The sequence below is a fragment of the Terrapene carolina genome, unplaced genomic scaffold (assembly GCF_002925995.2).
Source record: "Terrapene carolina triunguis isolate 2854851 unplaced genomic scaffold, T_m_triunguis-2.0 Scaffold147, whole genome shotgun sequence".
Classification (NCBI taxonomy): Eukaryota; Metazoa; Chordata; order Testudines; family Emydidae; genus Terrapene; species Terrapene triunguis.
In genome coordinates, this window is record NW_020664498.1 from 1,140,631 (window position 1) to 1,160,320 (window position 19,690).

At 41.5% G+C, this 19,690-nt stretch overlaps 1 protein-coding gene across 12 annotated transcripts in view; it reads right to left on the bottom strand.

Moving 5' to 3' along the window:
* LOC113406875 (zinc finger MIZ domain-containing protein 1) overlaps positions 1 to 19,690 on the bottom strand; it is a 500,854-nt gene that overhangs the window by 81,287 nt on the left and 399,877 nt on the right. Inside the window, exon 1 of one of the 12 annotated variants that reach the window (XM_026653702.1) lies at positions 17,500 to 17,570. The exons of the other annotated variants lie outside the window; for them this stretch is intronic. The gene's annotated coding sequence lies outside the window, so the exon portion shown is untranslated. Of the gene's footprint in view, positions 1 to 17,499; positions 17,571 to 19,690 lie in introns of those variants that run through there. 12 annotated transcript variants of the gene reach the window in all.

Here is a 19,690-nt window from a genome sequence, read left to right on the forward strand (position 1 = left end):
CGTCCGCCGAATTGCCGCCGAATACCTGGAACTGCCGCCCCTGTCCGGAACGGCCGCCCCAAGCACCTGCTTGAGAAGCTGGTGCCTGGAGCCGGCCCTGAACAAAGTCAATAAATACACTGACCCCTCCCCCGCCCAAATCAGCACTCACTGAAAGCATCATTTAAGTGCTTCCCCATGTAGTTAGAGGAGATTGTGGTAAAAGTTAGCAAATGGTATCTTTTAATGGATTACGTTGCACATGTTTCTTTAAATGAAAAATAATTAATTCCCATCCGGATGAGGCAAGAAAGTCTTTTTTTCATTCCCATTTTAAAGCTGGGAAAGCTAAGATGCAGAAAAAAACATTCAAACTTGGAATAAGCAGGAAGGTGCAATTCCACTGAAGTCAGGTATGAATTTGCCCCAACAGCTAAAAATCAACATTTTCTAAAGTGGCCTCTGATTTTAGGTATCCAAACTCAGATGCATAGGGCCATATTTTCAGAGGCACTAAGTACCTATAGCAAATTAACTGACTTCTGTTAATTCTGGATGGAACCAGAAGAGGACACAATAACATTTTGTGAGAAAAGCTATTCTTGCATTATTTACAACTCTGCCAAGAGGCAGCAATAACTGGGGAACAATAGCCTGGAGACCTGAGTTCTATTCCCAATTGCCTCTGACTTCCTGTGCAATCATGAGCCAGCCACTTGGCCACACTATCCCATAGTTTCTCTGTCTGAAATAGACAGATATTTGAAATTTACTCTGGTGCAATACAAAAATAACTAGCATTATCATAGCTGTGAAGTATTAACCATCTCATTATGTGAGACAACCTGTTCTCACGAGGTACCACATTCCAGGGTGCCATCCAGACCAGTAAGGGGCTATGTCATGCTTGCCCTGCAACCTGGGGTGCCTCACACAGCTTTGCTGCTGTAGCTCCCACCTGGGCCTCTCACAAATAGACTGCCAGCATACAGGTCACACCCTGAGTATCTGTGTACAGTCACATCCCTGGTCCAGCAGCTCTGACCCCTGCAACCTGTCAGCAAACATCAGCCACACTCTGGCTTCCAGCTATCTGGTTACTGTTTGCAGGGTGACCCCAACACACTCCCAGTCTCAAATTCCCCCCCCCCCCCCCCAAAACGTGTGTTCTGCACTGTCCAGCCCTGTCCTGGACAGTTTAGATCAGTGGTTCCCAAACTGGGGTTCGGGAACCCCTGGGGGTTCGCAAAATGTTACAGGGGGTTCTCAGGAAAAAATTCCCTAATGGCGGACAGAGTTGTCCCAGCAGCCCGGAGCCCCTGGACTTCCAAGAGCTAAGCAGATCAAAGCAAGCATATCTATCACACTGAGGAGATTTAAACTTCAAGACTCCTTATAAGAAATGGAAAGGATGGTGGATATTTTTTGCTGGTTTTAAAATTAAATAGGCAGCTTGTATTGTTTTTAAAATTATTATGAAGAACAAGTTTAAGCTTTGTTGTAACGTGCGTTGTTTGCCTGGACTGCTCAAGACCTGAATGCTTGTGTAGGAGGAACTCTTTGAGTTGGCTTCTTAAATACCTTTGTGCTGTTTCACATCTGATACTCCTTGATGAAACATAGGAGCCTTGTCTTATAACAGGCTTATTCAAAGTGATACAAGCTATGAAAGTGAGATCTTGGAAGAGTGTTGCCATTTTCATAATGTAATAAAAATACTGTAATGATAAATAATAATTAATAATAAAGAGTGTGTAATAAGCATGTCATAAAAACAAATTTTATATTTCCAAGATCACTGCTCTTATAATTTATACTCAGGTAAAGGAGAAAATCCCTGGAAATATTCATTTTTAGGAGGGGGTTCGCGAGACTTGACATTTTAGTGAAAGGGGTTCACAGGTTGTTAAAGTTTGGGAACCACTGGTTTAGATGTATTAGGTCGGTTGCCCCTCTAATGGGATCAATATACAACAGTCTGCTACCTTAAACGGAGTTATCCAGTGTTGTGAATTTTGGGTAAGTTTTAATTAAAGAATAAAACAAGTTTAACTACAAGGAGATAAGTTTTAAGTGAGTACAAGTAAAAGGCATTAAAGTCAGAAATGCTTACAAGAGAAATAAAGTAGTGCTGTCGATTAATCAGAGTTAACTCACATGATTAACTCAAAAAAATTAATCATGATTAATCACGATTAATTTTTTTAATCGCACTGTTAAACAATAGAATACCAATTGAAATTTATTAACTATTTTGGATGTTATTCTACATTTTCATATATTGTATTCTGTGTTTCAATTGAAATCAAAGTGTATATTATTTTTAATTACAAATATTTTCACTGTAAAAATGATAAAAGAAATAGTATTTTTCAATTCACCTCATACAAGTAGTGCAATCTCTTTACCGTGAAAGTGCAACTTATAAATGTAGATTTTTTTTGTTACATAACTGCACTCAAAAACAAGACAATGTAAAACTTCAGAGCCTACAAGTCCACTGAGTCCTACTTCTTGTTCAGCCAATCACTAAGACAAACAAGTGTGTTTACATTTATAGGAGATAATGTTGCCCTCTTCTTATTTACATCATGAGAAAGTGAGAACAGGCATTTGCATGGCATGTTTGTAGCCAGCACTGCAAAGTATTTACATGCCAGATATGCTAAACATTTGTATGCCCCTTCATGCTTCGATCACCATTCCAGAGGACATGCTTCTATGCTGATGACACTCGTTAAAAAAATAATGCGTTAATTAAATTTATGACTGAACTCCTTGGGGGAGAATTGTATGTCCTCTGCTCTGTTTTACCCGCATTCTGCCATATATTTCATGGTATAGCAGTCTCAGATGATGACCCAGCACATGTTCATTTTAAGAACACTTTCACTGCAGAATTCACAAAATGCAAAGAAGGTACCAATGTGAGATTTCTAAAGATAGCTACAGCACTCGACTCAAGGTTTAAGAATCTGAATTGCCTTCCAAAATCTGAGAAGGACGGGGTTTGGAGAATGCTTTCAGAAGTCTTAAAAGAGCAACACTCCTGTGTGGAAACTACAGAACCCGAACCACCAAAAAAGAACATCAACCTTCTGCTGGTGGTATCTGACTCAGATAATGAAAATGAAAATGCGTCGGTCCGCACTGCTTCTGATTGTTATCGAGCAGAACCCGTCATCATCATGGACAAATGAAGCATGAAGGGACAAATGAATCTTTAGCGCATCTGGCACGTAAATATCTTGCGATACCAGCTACAACAATGCCATGAGAACGCATGTTCTCACTTTCAGGTGACATTGTAAACAAGAAGCGGACAGCAATATCTCCTACAAATGTAAACAAACTTGTTTGTCTCTGAAATTGGCTGAACAAGAAGTAGGACTGAGTGTACTTGCAGGCTCTAAACTTTTACATTGTTTTATTGTTGAATGCAGTTTTTTGTACATAATTCTACATTTGTCAGTTCAACATTCATGATAAAGAGATTGCACTACAGTACTTGTATTAGGTGAATTGAAAAATACTATTTTGTTTTTTACAGTGCAAATATGTATAATCAAAAATAAATATAAAGTGAGCACTGTACAATTTGTATTCTGTGTTGTAATTGAAATCAATAGATTTGAAAATGTAGAAAACATCCAAAAATATTTAAATAAATGGTATTCTATTATTGTTTAACAGTGCGATTAATCGCACAATTAATCGCTATTAATTTTTTTAATCACTTGACAGCCCTAAAATAAAGATAAAATGCTCCCTAAGACTAAAACTTAACAAGCTAGACTTGGTTCAAGATAAAATTCTTACCACATGCTCCCAAATTTCAGGTCAGGGTCTCTCCCAAAGTAAAAAGGGCTGGTTTCTTTTGTGTTCTTAGGTGAAAGAGAGAGAGATGGTATTTTTGTCCCTCACATTTATAGTTCAGTCACCCTTTAAAATGCATTTTCCTGAGGGTTACCCCGAGATAAAGTTCATTCATGCTATGAGGATGAAGACAAGGAGTCTGGTGGTAAAAGAGGTTTCATGCTGTTGTTAGCTAAGATGCAGATCTGTTTGCTCTTGCCCTCCTTCCTTGCCATAGAATGGCCACTTGACAGGCCCCTGCCCATCAACTTTGAGGACACCTGGCTAGAGGCATTAGCTTGTCCTTTGTCTTTGAGAAACTGGTCTACCTACTGCCCAGACTTCTCTGGTAAACACACTTAAGTCATGATTGCAGCTTATGTTCATAACTTTGCATATAATGTTGCTACATATATTTCCCCATGATATTACTGACCAGTATGTTATTCATTTTCAAATGATACCTCTCAAGGCTTATTTTGTACAAAGATTATTACAATAGTCAGTGCGTAGGGTGCGAATACAGGGGTGCATTCAGTCTCACCAAATACCTGTCAGGATCTCAGCTGCCTCCGGGCACAGCTCCGTTGCAACAGCAGCACAGTGGCTGGTCAATGCATTCCACACCAATAATTGTGCCAGACCTGCTTCCTATCTGGCACTTGCTCCAACCTTTGCCTACTCTGCTCCAGCCCTAGTCCCTGCCTGATTCTTGGCTCTGAACACTGGACTGTCTCCTAACCATGACTCTGCTTCTGCCCTTTGTTTCTGTTCTGGCTCCTGGATCCAATCATTGGCTTATGTCCTGACCACGCCTCTGATTCTGCTTTGAACACGAGGCCAGACTCCTGCTCTGACCATTAGGTCGCACTGTGATGTGTGACAGTATGCAGCTCAAAAGAGGATAATCCAAGTAGTTGGTTCGCAGCTAGGGGGTCAAATACTGGCATGGGAACCATCCATCTCAAAAGATATGGTGTAAGCGCCAAAGCAGTTCATGCACTGTGTCATGTTGCAGGATCATGAATGGCTAAAAACCCCAATTCTTGAGCAATAACCCTTGTCACAAATAGTGCAGGCATAAGGCACAGGGTCAGCAGATGAAGCCACCACACTATGAGAGCCTGAGGCCTGCTGTGCTTTCCTCTCTCTCAAGCACTTTTCTTCATCCTCTTTGACTCCCTGGCACAGTACACTTTCCAGCGTGACCTGTTGCTACCCATATCTTTCCAGCTTGTGGTGTCAATGTTAGAAGTTTTCAAGTGCCTCTTCCAAATGTCCTTGAACCTGAAACCTGAACTTGGGGTCACATACCATGAAAGGTGATTTAAGGTAAAGATAAACATAAGATCGACTGGACACTTACCCTGTTGAATCCTCAGACCTATTTAAGTCCATCTGTTATTATGAAAACAAGTTTTGTAAGTGTACCCGGGGAGAAAAACCCTAGCTACATAGCTTTGTCTGCTTGTCCAGAAATACAACCTAGTTTGCTCGCAAGAGAAACTATTCATGGATAGAAAAGGCAGTGCATAATTTGTAAGTGTTTCCAGGGTGTTTTCCCCCCCAAGATTCCCTTTTCCTAGAAACAGCATGAGCCAGACAGAGCTTTGCTCCCCCCTACTAGTCTTGACTATTTTAGGGCTTGTATGAGTGAATCGTGAAGAGCTCTAGACACAAAGTTCAGTATAAGTAACTGCCAAGACGGAAAGCACTCATTACTAGTTTAAAAGCACCCTTTGTGTGAATGACTACAATAGGGAATGTTGAATTAAAAAAAAAAAACCCACACATGCAAAATGAACAGAGTCCATCTATCCAATGCAGCATAAACAGCCGGCAGACACTACTTTCTCCTTTATCCGCTTTCTCAAGCTGACCTTGTTGATCCACTAGACCGTGAGTCAGTGCACTGTATTTATAATAACAGAGAGCGCCAGCAGACAGCTGACTTCCACTAGAATGTCAGCAAAATGCCAGCTTTTCCTTTGCCTTCAAGACTCCCTTCTGACCGCCATGCAATTAGAGCCTCAGGAATAAAACATTTTAAAAGTTTGCTCAAGGAGTGCTAATCAATTAATATTTAGTACTATAGACAATTACAGTATCATAGAATAGATCCAAGAAGAAAAGGAAGGTTTTGTATTGCAGTTCAAACCCAGTGACACCCATCAGTTTACAATTATATACTATAAATCATTTACATTCTGTATTGGCAACAATCTGATTATTATGCTTTAGACTGAAATGCAGGATCAACAAGTTTTCCCCTTCTCCTCATGTAGAGTCTATTACATACCCTTAGCAGGACATTTGATCTAAATCCTCCCTTTAAAAACAAAAAGCAGCAGAGGTGTTAGGGGTCATCCTGGGAATTTCAGACCAGTAGACCTTGCTTCGGTGCCAGGGAAACCAGTTGAAACGGTAATTAAAAATACAAGAATAAAACAACCAGATGATTTGCATATGAGAGAGGTAAACTACTAGAATTCTTCGAGTATGTCAGCAACATGTCAATCAGAACATGCTCGGATAATTTGGGTTGGTACTATTTAGTTTAGAAAGCAGTTGAATAAGAGGGGACAGAGAAGTATACAAAATAATGAATTGTCCAGAAAAAGGAAGTTGGGCACTCCTGTTTCCCCTTTCACATAATCCAAAATGCTAGTGTGTGGAACTAACATATATCACTGACACCAAGAGCACAGCAGAATTCAAAAGATGATTGAGCACTTATGTGAATAATGAGCACGTCTCCAGTGACGTTAGAAAGGATAAAACAATAGGGACATAAAGGGACCGCTGGAATTGGCATTAGCCAACCACTAACTTGTTTGGGGCCCTTATAGCTATCCCAGTGTGTGCGCGCATGTGTGCACACATTCTGACTGTATGGTGGTGTCTGTAGTTTTTAAGAACTTAAAGCACGAGAACAAATCATACCATTTTATCCATTTGCTGAAACATGGAATACCATGGGAGTTCAGACCCATCAAACTAATGTTACTTAATATTTTACTTTGATTTTCACCTCCACAATGAAAGTAGCATGTCTAAATCTCTTGTATGACTAAGAGCTATAAAGGACAACAAATCAAATCAGAGGATCAGAAAAAACAAGATTAGCAAATCAAGGGTCAGAAAAAAAGAACTGCATTATATAAGACCATTGCCTATACAGTCTGTTGGACTGGTGCATTTCAAAGCAAGCTGTTCATTCCAGGCAGCATGTACATCAAGACAATTATTTGTTTTCATTTCTCCAGTGTTTAATCACCATAAAAACGTAACTCTGCGCCTTACATTTCTGATGAAGCTCATAAAAAATTAATAGAAAGAGACGAAGGAAACATGATGTGAGGTGATATTACGTCCAGATGACAAGACGACAATTGCAAGCCTTGTATGCCCATCACAAATAGTAACACTCGCTTCATTTTTAAAGGGAAGGCAGGTATCATTTTGAAACTAGAAACTGAATTATAAAATACACAGCAAAAGTTGTTAGCCATGACGACAGAAGTATATGCACTGGTCAAATATACTGATTTTATTTGTTAGGTTCTTTATAGTTTAGTTTTTGGGAGACAAATATAGGAGAAGAAAAACTCTTGTGGTGACATCCCAACCTCATTGAAGTCTATGGCAAAACTTCCATTGACTTCAGTGGTGCCAGGATTTCACCCCTTTGGATGAGATTCTGATTATGCAGCCCAGAACTCAAACTCTAAGGTGGCTTTAAACCAACTGCATCCTCCTGATCCTGGAATGCTCTACAGCCCCCAGCATAATTAAGATAATTTATGGGTCCACAGCACTACCCAGAATCATTGCAGATTTGTGTGTTGTGGCCCAGCCCCTGCCCCTGCCCCAGCTCTGCATTTCCTTGCAGCATTCCCTGGGTCAGGATTTGCAAGGGGATCACTGGAAATTTCTATCAGTTCTGTTATCTTCTGATGAAAGACTGGCTAATAACTTAGGCTATGTCTACATTAGCGTGGTAAGTCGACCTACGCTACGCAACTCCAGCTATGTGAATAATGTAGCTGGAGTCGATGTACCTTAGGTCGAGTTACCGTGTGGTCTACACCGCGTATGTGTGTGGGGGTGTCGTCAAAGGGAGAAAATCTCCCATCGACTTACCCTACTCTTCTTGTCGGGGGTAGAGTACAGGGATTGACTAGAGAGCGTCTGGAGAGCGTCAGTCCCTGCCGTAGTGTAGACCTGCTCTTATTTACATATCAGTGATGAGCAAAGATACTCCTTTCACAACAAACACTCCTTCTAACTTACAGCAACCTAATACAATAGGTGGGCTTGCTGTACTTTTTCCAGCATACTTATACTATCCTACTCTTGCAATACTGTGCTAAATCAGAGCTGCAGAGTTACTGTTTAGCTTCACAGCAGTAGGCCTGCACATAAGAGTACACTGAAAATGTTATTATTTCCTCCTGAAATAAAAGTGCCAACACATAAATGGCAACAACACATCAGATGAAAATCAGTCACATAGAATATACATTAGAACTGAATTTAAATCATAGGACTTAACCTGTTTCAATGAGGGGATTTAACTCAGTTGTAGAAAGGAGATTGTTAGATTTCTTATTTATTCCCTCTCCATGACATTCAGATCAAATCTGATCAGTTTACAAGTCAAAAGCTGATTCTTACATCTGTTCTGCAATCTTGCCCTGGGATTTCAAAACTCAACTATGTTTTTTGCTCATTAACATCACAGCGAGAGGAAAAAAAGTTAGAATTTAGTTGGTGATTCATGAGGATAAAACCCAGTTCACTTTCCAAAGCTGTATTTTATCTTCAAGGCTAACAGTAGTAAAGCAAGTAGATAAGAACCCAAAAGAGAACAGCTATGAAGAACTGGAAGAGGCTGTTTTCAGTTAGTGACTTTTCTGACTAAAAATTACAGTTTAAAGTTTCTGTACTATTATTAGATCTAATGCTTGAAACATTTCTGAAATGAAAAGAGCTACCTTCTCGAGTGGAGAAAATGGCATGTTTAAAATGATCTGCCCTATCTCCTCTAACATTTTGACACACTTCTGATACACATTAAGCAAATTTTGTATAATTCCACAGTAAATCTTGCAATTGTTTTTGGATTTCTTGCTGTATTGTACTTGTCTACACAATTACATCTCTGGCTGATGTTTTGCTACTGTAATTGTATGGTAATTCCCTGTGTGTTTATGATTGGTGCTTATAATGCTATTGTTTTCTAAAGCACTATTTAAAAAAAAAAAAGAATAAGTATTTACCTCAGTGAGTTTGTACCCCTCATAAAAATTAAATTAAATTGAACAAAAACTTCTTGTACTAATCCCTCTGATGAGCAGACTGACTGGGGCTGTCTACTAAACAGATCAGCAGCATTCTTGAATCATATTAGTAAGCAATATAACAAGCCACTAAGCTTAAAAGGGATGGAGTTATAAATACTAATGAATCGTAAGAAGACAGATAGCAACTGAGATTACAATTCGATGAAAACTACCCTTCCATTAACAAGGACAATGAAAGAAAATGTACAGCACATACTAAATCAGTCCCCTCGCAAACTGATGCTCTGCAAGACTACTTAGAGTGTCAAGATTAATCATTTGATTCTGGTTCAGAATCATACCTCTGCTTATGTCATTTTGCTTTTCACATCTGTCCTAACTATTATATACCTGTTTATTTAAAGAAAAGAGCATATGGCACTGAAGAGACTCAAATAGCAAATGCAGACTAATGGGTACAGCTGTGATGCAGAGAAGTCGCTCAGGTACAGTCACCCATCTGTCGACGCAGACCTAGCATAACATCGGGCAGCCCCCTCCAGCAAAAAAGAACAGTTCTGAAAATGGGAAGGTTTCTTAAACTGTAGTTCGAACTGTATTCACCTTTCACATTTTAATTCAACAAAGATTTTGTTTTCAGGCTAAAATGACAACCAAAGACTCATTGTTTCCATTAAGTATTAACATGTGCAGCAAAAAGAGACATTTGGATACCTTATTATGGGCTTGATTCCCATCTCATCTGCACCAGTACATAGTTGCTTTGACTTATGGATTTATTCCTGATCTGCACTGGAATAAGTGAGATCCAAATCTGGTGCTATCTGTTCCATAGTTGCGCATATTGGTGATTACCCATGTACGTGCGTGTCCTTTTGACTTCAACCATAATGACTGTGGTTTTGTGGGTGTTCCATTGTTTATTTAGCTGTGATTATTTTGGAATCAGCTCGCTAGCAGAACCCTTTTTATATAGTGCAAACAGACTGAGTTACAGATTTACTGCATCAAACAATTTTCTTCACTATATTTATTCACTTAAATGTTGTTTTTCTCTATTTCCCTATTTATTTTGTATTGTTTTCTTGCTGTGTTTTAAATACATTTTAATGGAGCAGAAAACATCTTGTGTTGATTTTTCTGAAGGAAATAAAGTATTACTAACAAAAAATGATTAAAAATTTACATACAATCTTTCTCTCTCCTGCTGACACACACAACCTTACTTTAGTACAAAGGAATCTGCATGCACAAAGATCCCCGTGACTTCAGTGGGACTATATTGGAGATAAGGGCACTGCAGGGTCAGGATCTCTGGCAGTATTAGGCACCAGTTCTGCACTGAATTCCATTTGCTTTCAGCCCATTGCAGGATTGGTGCTTTAGTTTTTGTCCGAAATTTTGTTTTTGTTTGCTTTAGTGAAAACAGAAACTCCTAACATTCATTCATGGGAAATGAAAGACAGGATTTATAAAACCACTGAAGATTTAAAATAACAAAACAAAAACATAAAACAAACCACTGATTATTTCAGGAGTACTCAAACTGGGGGTCAGGACCCCTCAGGGGGTCGTGAAGGTATTACATGGGGGTCGCGAGCTGTCAGTCTCCACCCCAAACCCCGCTTTGCTTCCAGCATTTATAATGGTGTTAAATATATTAAAACGTGTTTTTAATTTATAAGGGGAGGGTCGCACTCAGAGGCTTGCTATGTGAAAGGGGTCACCAGTACAAAAGTTTGAGAACTACTGGATTATTTGATTTTGTTTTACTCCAAGATGTCACTTTGAATAAATGATGCCCGAGTGAAAACACGGAATTAATTTTCAGAAAGAAAAAAAATATTGAAAGCAAACTTGCTAAGATAAAAATGGTTGGAATCTGCAAGTTTATATTGTTGCTGCAAACAGGAGAAATTGAGCACAGCTCAAACAATGCATGATTGGGTTTAGTGCAGATAAACGGATTAGCTATGCTGAAAGTAGACTCGTTGATAGGAAGAATTCTAGTCCTATCCGGTACAGTGGGCTGGTCAATCACTAGATTAATATTTTATGGCTTGGATTCACTTAACTGTAACATCAATAGTATACTATTGCTGGATTAACGAGGAATTAAAAAAAAAAGGTAAACGTGATATTCCAGGCAGAGATTATAAAATGCTAGAAATAATGATCACGCTTAATTGGACTTCCTGAATATGGAGAGAGGTTCTACCAAAGATTAAATACAAACAACTGATATTTACTAATCATTACAAGATAAGTAAAAGGTACATGATTACATTTTCTAGACAATTAAGCCAACAAAGAAAATGGGCAAGAAGAAATGTTGATCTTTACAAAGATCTTTCAAATATATATTTTTTAAACACAGCCAAAGAGAGTCTGGAAAAATGGACCACATGAATTTTGGTCTAGAAGGCATTACTGCATTTCTATTCATTAACTAAAACTCCATAGATGTGGTTTATACCAGTGTTTCTCAAGCTGCAAGTATGTCTTGCCCTCATAAGCATCAATTTCTTCCAAGAGGTGGGTCTAAGTGTGTGAGTGCAGAGAAAGCACAGGTAGTACAGGGTATATGTGAAAGCATTTTCACTCAGGGCTACAGCAATGCGTATTTGCTTGAAACCTGGCTGACCTGACTTAGTTTTCAGTATAGTTATCAAAGGAAACTCAGGCCAGGTTGGCCAAAGAGCAAGAAGAGATTGAATGACCTAGAGTCAAGTCTTGAGTGACTACAAATTCAGATAAAGAGAATGTGAAACTCACTAGTTACAATCATTAGCAGAGCCAAGCCTGTTTCTGCTGAGTTCTGTTAAGAATGTTTTTGTGGTTCTTTGAACCAGAAACTTGAAGTGAAACTTAGGGTGGGATCAAATCCATCCAAACTGAAACCTCCAAATTATGCTCAGCTCTACTAAGACTCATCTTAAATGTGACCTGCAAAAGGAAAAAAAAAAGTTTTTTTTTATGCTTCTTTATAACGTCAGGAAGGGAGAACAAGTCTGAGAAGCTGCTCTAGTGTAGTTAAATCACTTCAAATCTACAGATCTTTTCTTTATCTCTTTGCAAAATTGCAGACTATTCAGGTTTACTGGCACAATACCATTACTTGTGACACTAAAGGGATGTCACAAGATAAAGGAAAATATAATGCCACAAGGAGAATGGCTGTTTCTAGCTAGATATTGAAGAGTGTCCACAGGAGACTTTCTGGCAATGAGTTTTATTTTTCTTTTGTGGGAACTTGAAGAAACAGCCTGAACTAACCTCACAAGCTTTTAGAGTATATTCATAATTCTGACATTCACGAACGAACAACAGGGAAGATCTAGATATGATTACTCAGTGCGAGAGACAAAGAGGAGTAGAGAGAAACCAGTGATCGGTGAGACCTCAAAAAAAGTTTGCAAGTTCAAATCAGCACTGAGAAGTTTAGATACTCCCAGAATTTTAATGCATCTTGCCTCTTTTGCTACTTGAGACAATTCGAGTAGATCAGTGGTTCTCAAACTTTAGTACTGGTGACCCCTTTCACATAGCATACCTCTGAGTGCGACCCCCCCCTTATAAATTAAAAACATTTTTTATTTATTAAACACCATTATGAATGCTGGAGGCAAAACGGGGTTTGGGGTAGAGGCTGACAGCTCGCGATCCCCCAGGTAATAACCTCATGGGGGGTCTCGACCCCCAGATGGAGAACCCCTGGAGTAGATCTTCCATCCCCACAACAACCCTAGAAAAGGTTTGGTGTAACTATACCAGCAATTCCTCCTAGTGTAGATGTAGCTTTTAGGCCTTGTCCACACTGCCACTTTACAGCACTGCAACTTGCTTGCTCAGGAGTGTGAAAAAACACTACTCCCCTCGTGGGGGTGCTTTTTTTACAGCGCTGGGAGAGCTCTCTCCCAGCACTGGTGCTGCCACTACAAAGCCATATTCACGTTGGTAGTGAAGACATACCCTTAGACTGTCAAAAAGTGCTTTTTCCAGTATAGTTTATACTGGTTCCCTGAGCAAAATACCGTATACACTCGATCATAAGCCGGTTCATTTATAAGCCGAGCCCCTCCGAAGATGGATAAGTAAAAATGGAAAATTTTTATAACCCATTCATAAGCCGACGCTATAATTCAGGGGTCAGCAAACTTTGGCTCCAGTGCCATCAGGATAAGGCGCCGGTGGGCCAAGATGGTTTGTTTACCTCGAGCGTCCGCAGGCACGAAGGTAAACCTAAGTAAACAAAGTGTCCCGGCGTGCCAGCTGCTTACTCTGATGGGCTAGGACAGCAACTGGTGGGGAAATATTTTTTTTGGGGGGGGGAGAAGCTGGGGGTCAGGGGAGTAACCCCTGTGACCACCCCCCCCCATGACCCCACACTCTCCCCATCCCATCCCTTCCCACCTTATCTGGGGAAGGCCAGGGGAGGATGTCTCTGGCTTGGCTGGAGCTGCTCTGGCAGGCTGGGCAGCGCGGCCGCAGCCTGCTCCGGCAGGCCAGACCAGGCGGCGCGGCCGCTGCATGTTCCAGCGGACTGGGCTGGGTGGCATGGCCGCAGCATACTCCAGCGGGCCGGGCGGCCGGCCACAGCCTGCTCTGGGGGGCGGGGCCGAGCGGCAGGGCTGTAGCCTGCCAGCCCTGGAGCTGCAGCTGCTTCGGAGGCTGGGGGGAGAGCAGCGTGGCCAGAAGCGGAGAGACTCTGGCCCTACCTCTTCTCTACTGGCTGTGCTGCCTTGTTGGGGGGAGGGGCTGTGTCCCACATCTCCCTCTCTCTACCTGTTCATAATCCGACCCCCTTCTCTGGTGCTTCCCTTTTTTACTAAAAAAATTTGGCTTATGAACGAGTATATACGGTAAGCTATATCAGCAAAAGCATTTTTTTGTCAGTATAATTGCGTCTATACTAGGGCTTAGCCAGTATGGAAATGTCATTAAAAAAAAAAAAAAAATCACACCCCAAACCAACAATACTATATTGGCAAAAGTTTTAAGTGTAGACCCGTCTTCTCTTCTCCACACTGCAAAACTCCTCATCACTACGGCTTACCGCCTCTGTCCCAGGCCATGGAGACATCACTTTATCAAGATTCAAAGTACTCCCGAAAAAATTCCATATCCCAAACTGAAAAAACTAGAGTTCAGTGGTGAGGTAGAGTTTCCAGAGGTGGGGAAAGGAATCTGTAACCCTGCTGGAAGTTATGCAAAGGCAGGGTGGATGTGAGGTGAGCAATCATTATCATATTGGTGGACTGATTCACTGCCAAACCTATTATGAATTTAAAAATGGTAGTAAAATCCCATATTTCCCCTCAGGATGTAGAACTGATCTCTCACTCTGATTAGACCTATTCATCAAGTTTGGTCCCATAATACTGAGCTGCGATTGGAATGGATCGTTGTTTTGGTAGTCTTTCTTCTCTCACACTTCAGGGCAACAACTCCTGTATTTCCTCTCAGGGGGTCAGCAAGGGCACCCGCACTCAGGCACCCAACTCCCTAGCCGTTGCCATTCTTGGGTGGAGACCTGTGTCTCGCTGCCTTCTGACTGGGGTGTTTCCAGCCTGCAGTTCTGTGCCTTCATTGTGTTATTCCCAGCAGAGACAGGCTGTCTAAGCATGCTTGCTTTCTCTTCGGAGACAGTTAACAAGTGTAATTGCTACAGTTACAAGTACCACACTGTTCTTATATATTATTAAGGTAAAAGCATTACAGAGAAAACATTAAAAACAATAAAAGAACCTACACACATGCTAATATGTTTACCAGAGATCACCCCAACCCTAACATAGATTCTGGTGGGCAAAGTTCTTCAAATTCCCAACCAAAGGGATTCCTTGTGGTAACAAGTTCATTACAGTTTCAGCACCATGGGGCCAAGGTAGACCTAGTTCTTCCACCCCTAACCTAAGGATTGTGCCCTCTCAGGACCAGGAAGAAGGTCCTGAGCCAGTTTAAAACCAGGGTATTTATTCAAAAATCTTTTTTTTTTTTTTTTGGTCTGTTGGTCCCTGGAGAATCCATTTTGAATGTATATGCACAGGGCCGGCTCCAGGGTTTTGGCCGCCCCAAGCAGCCAAAAAAAAAATAAAATCCGCGATCGCAATCTGCAGCGGTAATTTGGCGGGAGGTCCTTCGCTTGGAGCAGGAGTGAGGGACTGTCCGCCGAATTGCCGCCGAATAGCTGGACGTGCTGCCCCTCTCCGGAGCGGCCGCCCCAAGCACCTGCTTGCCAGGCTGGTGCCTGGAGCCGGCCCTGTATATGCACACCTCCCTGAGAGGGGGAGGGGGAGGTGTGGCTTCCAAGGGCTGATGGTGGCATAAGTACATTAGCAACCCCCTCCTCCTAGAGAAGGTTTTGCATTTTTTATACAATGTACCCCAAAGGTGTTAACCTGAATTCAATTTGGGGCCACCAAATGAAATTAATGGGCAGCAGGTTTAAAATAAATAAAAGGAAGTTCTTCACACAGCACACTGTCAACCTGTGGAACTCCTTGCCTGAGGAGGTTGTGAAGGCTAGGACTATAACAGGGTTTAAAAGAGAACTAGATAAATTCATGGAGGTTAAGTCATTAATGGCTATTAGCCAGGATGGGTAAGGAATGGTGTCCCTAGCCTCTATTTGTAATAGGGTGGAGATGGATGGCAGGAGAGAGATCACTTGATCATTACCTGTTAGGTTCACTCCCTCTGGGGCACCTGGCATTGGCCACTGTTGGCAGACAGGATACTGGGCTGGATGGACCTTTGGTCTGACCCAGTACGGCCATTCTTATGTTCTTATAAGGTTTAACTTCACTCAATAAAGTTCATTTTAATTCCACAAGGTTTGTTGAGGCTATTACAGGATATTGTCACAGTCTGTCACAATTTCCTATATGAATTTACACCAAAAATTAAGTGGAATTATTTTCAAGCTTGTAAGAGAGACATTGTCAACATGGAGGAATGAGCAAGACTAACACCAGCAAAGACAAAAAGACTTGAGAGTGTCCTTTCATACAACAAAACTACATTACAAAAACATGACAAGCATCTTCAACATGGGAAGTGTAAAGGTGGATGACCCCGTATCTTTGATTCACCGGGGTGTACATAGATATTGCAGCACATATGGAATGTAACACTAGCTTTGACCCTTGCCCTAATTAAGTTAAACTGGGTGAGTAAAGGATAGGCTGGACGGGTCTCAATCTTTGATGAAATCTGAGCAGAAGCTTCTGGAGTTCGCAAGTTAGATTTTCTCCCAGAAAACTTAGTTCATGCATAACCAGTTTCAAAAGAGATTACCAGGAGGTGGCAAATACAAGTGGGAAAGCTCTGCTGTAGGTTCTTGTTATAGATTATGCCAGTGGGTAAAATTTTCAAAAGAGCCTTAGGGCTGGTCTACACTGGGGGGAGGGAGGGGGGTCAATGTAAGATACGCAACTTCAGCTACGGGAATAGTGTAGCTGAAGTCGATGTATCTTATTTTGACTTACCTCGGATCCTCACGGTGCGGAATCGACGGCCGTGGCTCCCCCGTCGACTCCGCTACCGCCGCTCGCTCTGGTGGAGTTCTGGAGTTGACGGGAGCGCGTTCAGGGATCGATATATTGCGTCTAGACGAGACGCGATATATCGATCCCCGATAGATTGATTACTACCCGCCGATTCGGCGGGTAGTCTGGACGCACCCTTAGTAACTATGGAGCTTGAGTTCCACTGACTTTAAATATTTTGTACAGTTCCACTGCTTGCGCTGGGTAAAATTTTCCAAGGTGCCTAAGTGATTTAGCAGCCTAACACCCAATGGAAGTTGAGCGTTTTTCAGAATTTTACCCAGTGTTACCAATGGAACTATACAAAAGATCTAAATGGCATAATTAGGAGGGTGGTATAATGACATGAAACTGAGATCCACAATTATCCACAGCTAAAAGTATACGAGGGTGACCAGATGTCCTGGTTTTATAGGGACAGTTCCGATATTTGGGGCTTTGTCTTATATAGGCGCCTACTGACTATTATCCCCCACCCCCATCCTGATTTTTCACACTTCGTGTCTGGTCACCCTAAAGTATACAGATGCTTTCAGAAAGAGATTTTGTGAAATTCTGAAACTTTCTGATATGCTACTTGAAGATTAAAGACTTTCATTGTCATGTTAACTGATTAATAAATGAATATTACTTCCACTCTAAGACACTGGCTGCTATATTTCAGCCCCTAAGACATTTTTACAGCTACGTTATCATATAAATGTAGGCAGAACCTAAAACTAAAGCTGTATGTAGATAGGACTGAATTACAAAAGAACCACTCTGGCTTTATTTAGGACTTCACTTTAAAAATAAAGTGTTTAACTCACATGGTATTATTCTGCAATCAGATTCTGCCTTCTTGAAATAAATTCTCCTGTTTCAATCCGCTCTGGGTCACCCTGACACCTTTTGCAATTTGTACATCCTTAAACTGATTAAATGGCTGGAGAACAGAATGCATATTTCAAGTAAAGTACCTGTCACCCAGTATTTCGGATGATTTAGGCAAACCCTTTGAGTGTTCAAATGGGCTGCGTGCATGTGGGGCTAGCTGGAAGGAGGGCATTTATAATTGAGAACTGTGGAGCTGTGAGTGAACACTGAGCTTGTGTTGGGTGGGATTTCAGATAAAGAAATCTTAGTACTTACAGCGATCTAATACATGGTGCAAATCAGCCCTGTTGGCTTCTACTCTAAATAGTCACCATGCTGCCAAAATTATAAATAAAGATCCTGTCTCCAGTGGCAATCCACAGAACTATAATTCTCCTTCTAGAAATGCTGAGCATAGGCTGGATCACATTTACAACAAAGGCTTTGAATAACATACACATTTTAAAATAATGTATTTGAAAAGTCTCATTGATTAATTGCTTTCTTGGTCATTAATAAATATGAAGCATGTGAGACAGGGAATACCTTTTGTTTTGTTTTTTTAAGATGTAGGTCCAATTTTCCACTGGGCTACACGACTGACGTGACTCCAGGGAGAGTACAGTGGACAATCACGTGAATTTGGTACTAGGGAAAGTCGCAGTGGCAGTGCAAGCATCCCATACACAATGTCTCACTATAACAGTTCAGCCATATTCGGGCACGCCTTGGATTACGTGCTGGTGTGATCTCCTCTACAAATGAGAGAGTGCCGTTTCAATTTTCACTCAAATCCTTGGTGTCTCAGCTATGGCTGTCAACGAGGCTGCCAGTTAGTGCAAGCTATGATAGTGGTTCTTGTTGTATAGGTGATGGCACACAAGGAAGTGGATTGACTCCACCTGCTCATTTCACAGACGCCAAAGAACAACCATCAGATGGCAATGAATAATAATGTCAGGTCACTATTGACCCAGGACAGATTTCAACAAATGACAGAGACGAAGGGCTCTACATACTGTACTGGTAGGGATAATGGCTCATTGCAGTAAATTATATGAGAAGTAATGGTCTGATCACGAGGAAGAAAAAGGTACAAATCAGAAATGTATAGTTAAGTCACATATTTCGTGGTTTCAATCAAAACACCCTTCACTTTGCAACTTGGGGAAGAAACCCCCCCACAAACAAGCAGACCAAAAAATAACCACAGAACACCCCTTTGGTAAGCCCATTGCATTCGATAACATTTAACCAGCATCTTAAACCCATTGAAAACCACTAGCCTGGGGTTTGGTTGTCCAGTGCTGTAGCAGCAGTGTGGAAAGTTCTTTTTCAGAGGTGCTTTCCTGTCATCTTTGCAATGGAAGCAGGAGCACTGCACAGACTCCTTTTATGTAAGCTCTGGGTCTGTATTTACCATAAACCTGAGAAATCACAGAAGCCCACCAATGGCAACCCATTAGTCCCCATTCATTTGGGGAGGGAGCTGGATCCATCTCTCTGTCAGCTGAGTATTTAACTCTAATCCACACCCAACATTCCCAAAATATCAAATGTCACAGACAATTGTGTTTAAATATGAAAATCAGAGAACGCACTACTCTTGTGACAAAAAATGAAGCAGTAGCTATTAGCTAATCCCATGATGCAGCCAGCCACCCGGGAAAATATTTTACAGTTGTGGGTACTGCCTCAAAACATCAGTTTTGATCAGCTAGCAGCAGCAGACAATGAGCTAAACTCACTCACTCCTGGACTGCCAAGGATTGAGAATGCTGCTTTGGCAGTGTATTGAAGGGGTACCTATCTCATAACACTTGCCAGTGTCCCCTGCTGGTTAGGGTTACCATCCGTCCGGGTTTCCCCGGACATGTCCGGCTTTTTCAGTGTTAAATGGCCGTCCGGGGGGGATTTCTAATTAAGTAGAAATGTCCAGGATTTCCCCCTTCCCCTTGTGCGGCGTGTCTGATTAGACGCCTGGCCTGATTGACAGCTGCTCGCAGCCACTAGGGCCTCTAGCAGCCAGAGTCCCTCCCCCTCCCCCGCTCCCTCCTCCCCCACGGAGCAGGGGGGCTGTGTTTAATTCCACGTGGAGCTCTCGCAGTTCTCCCTCTGCCGGGTGAGCGGGGGGGGGGGGGGGGG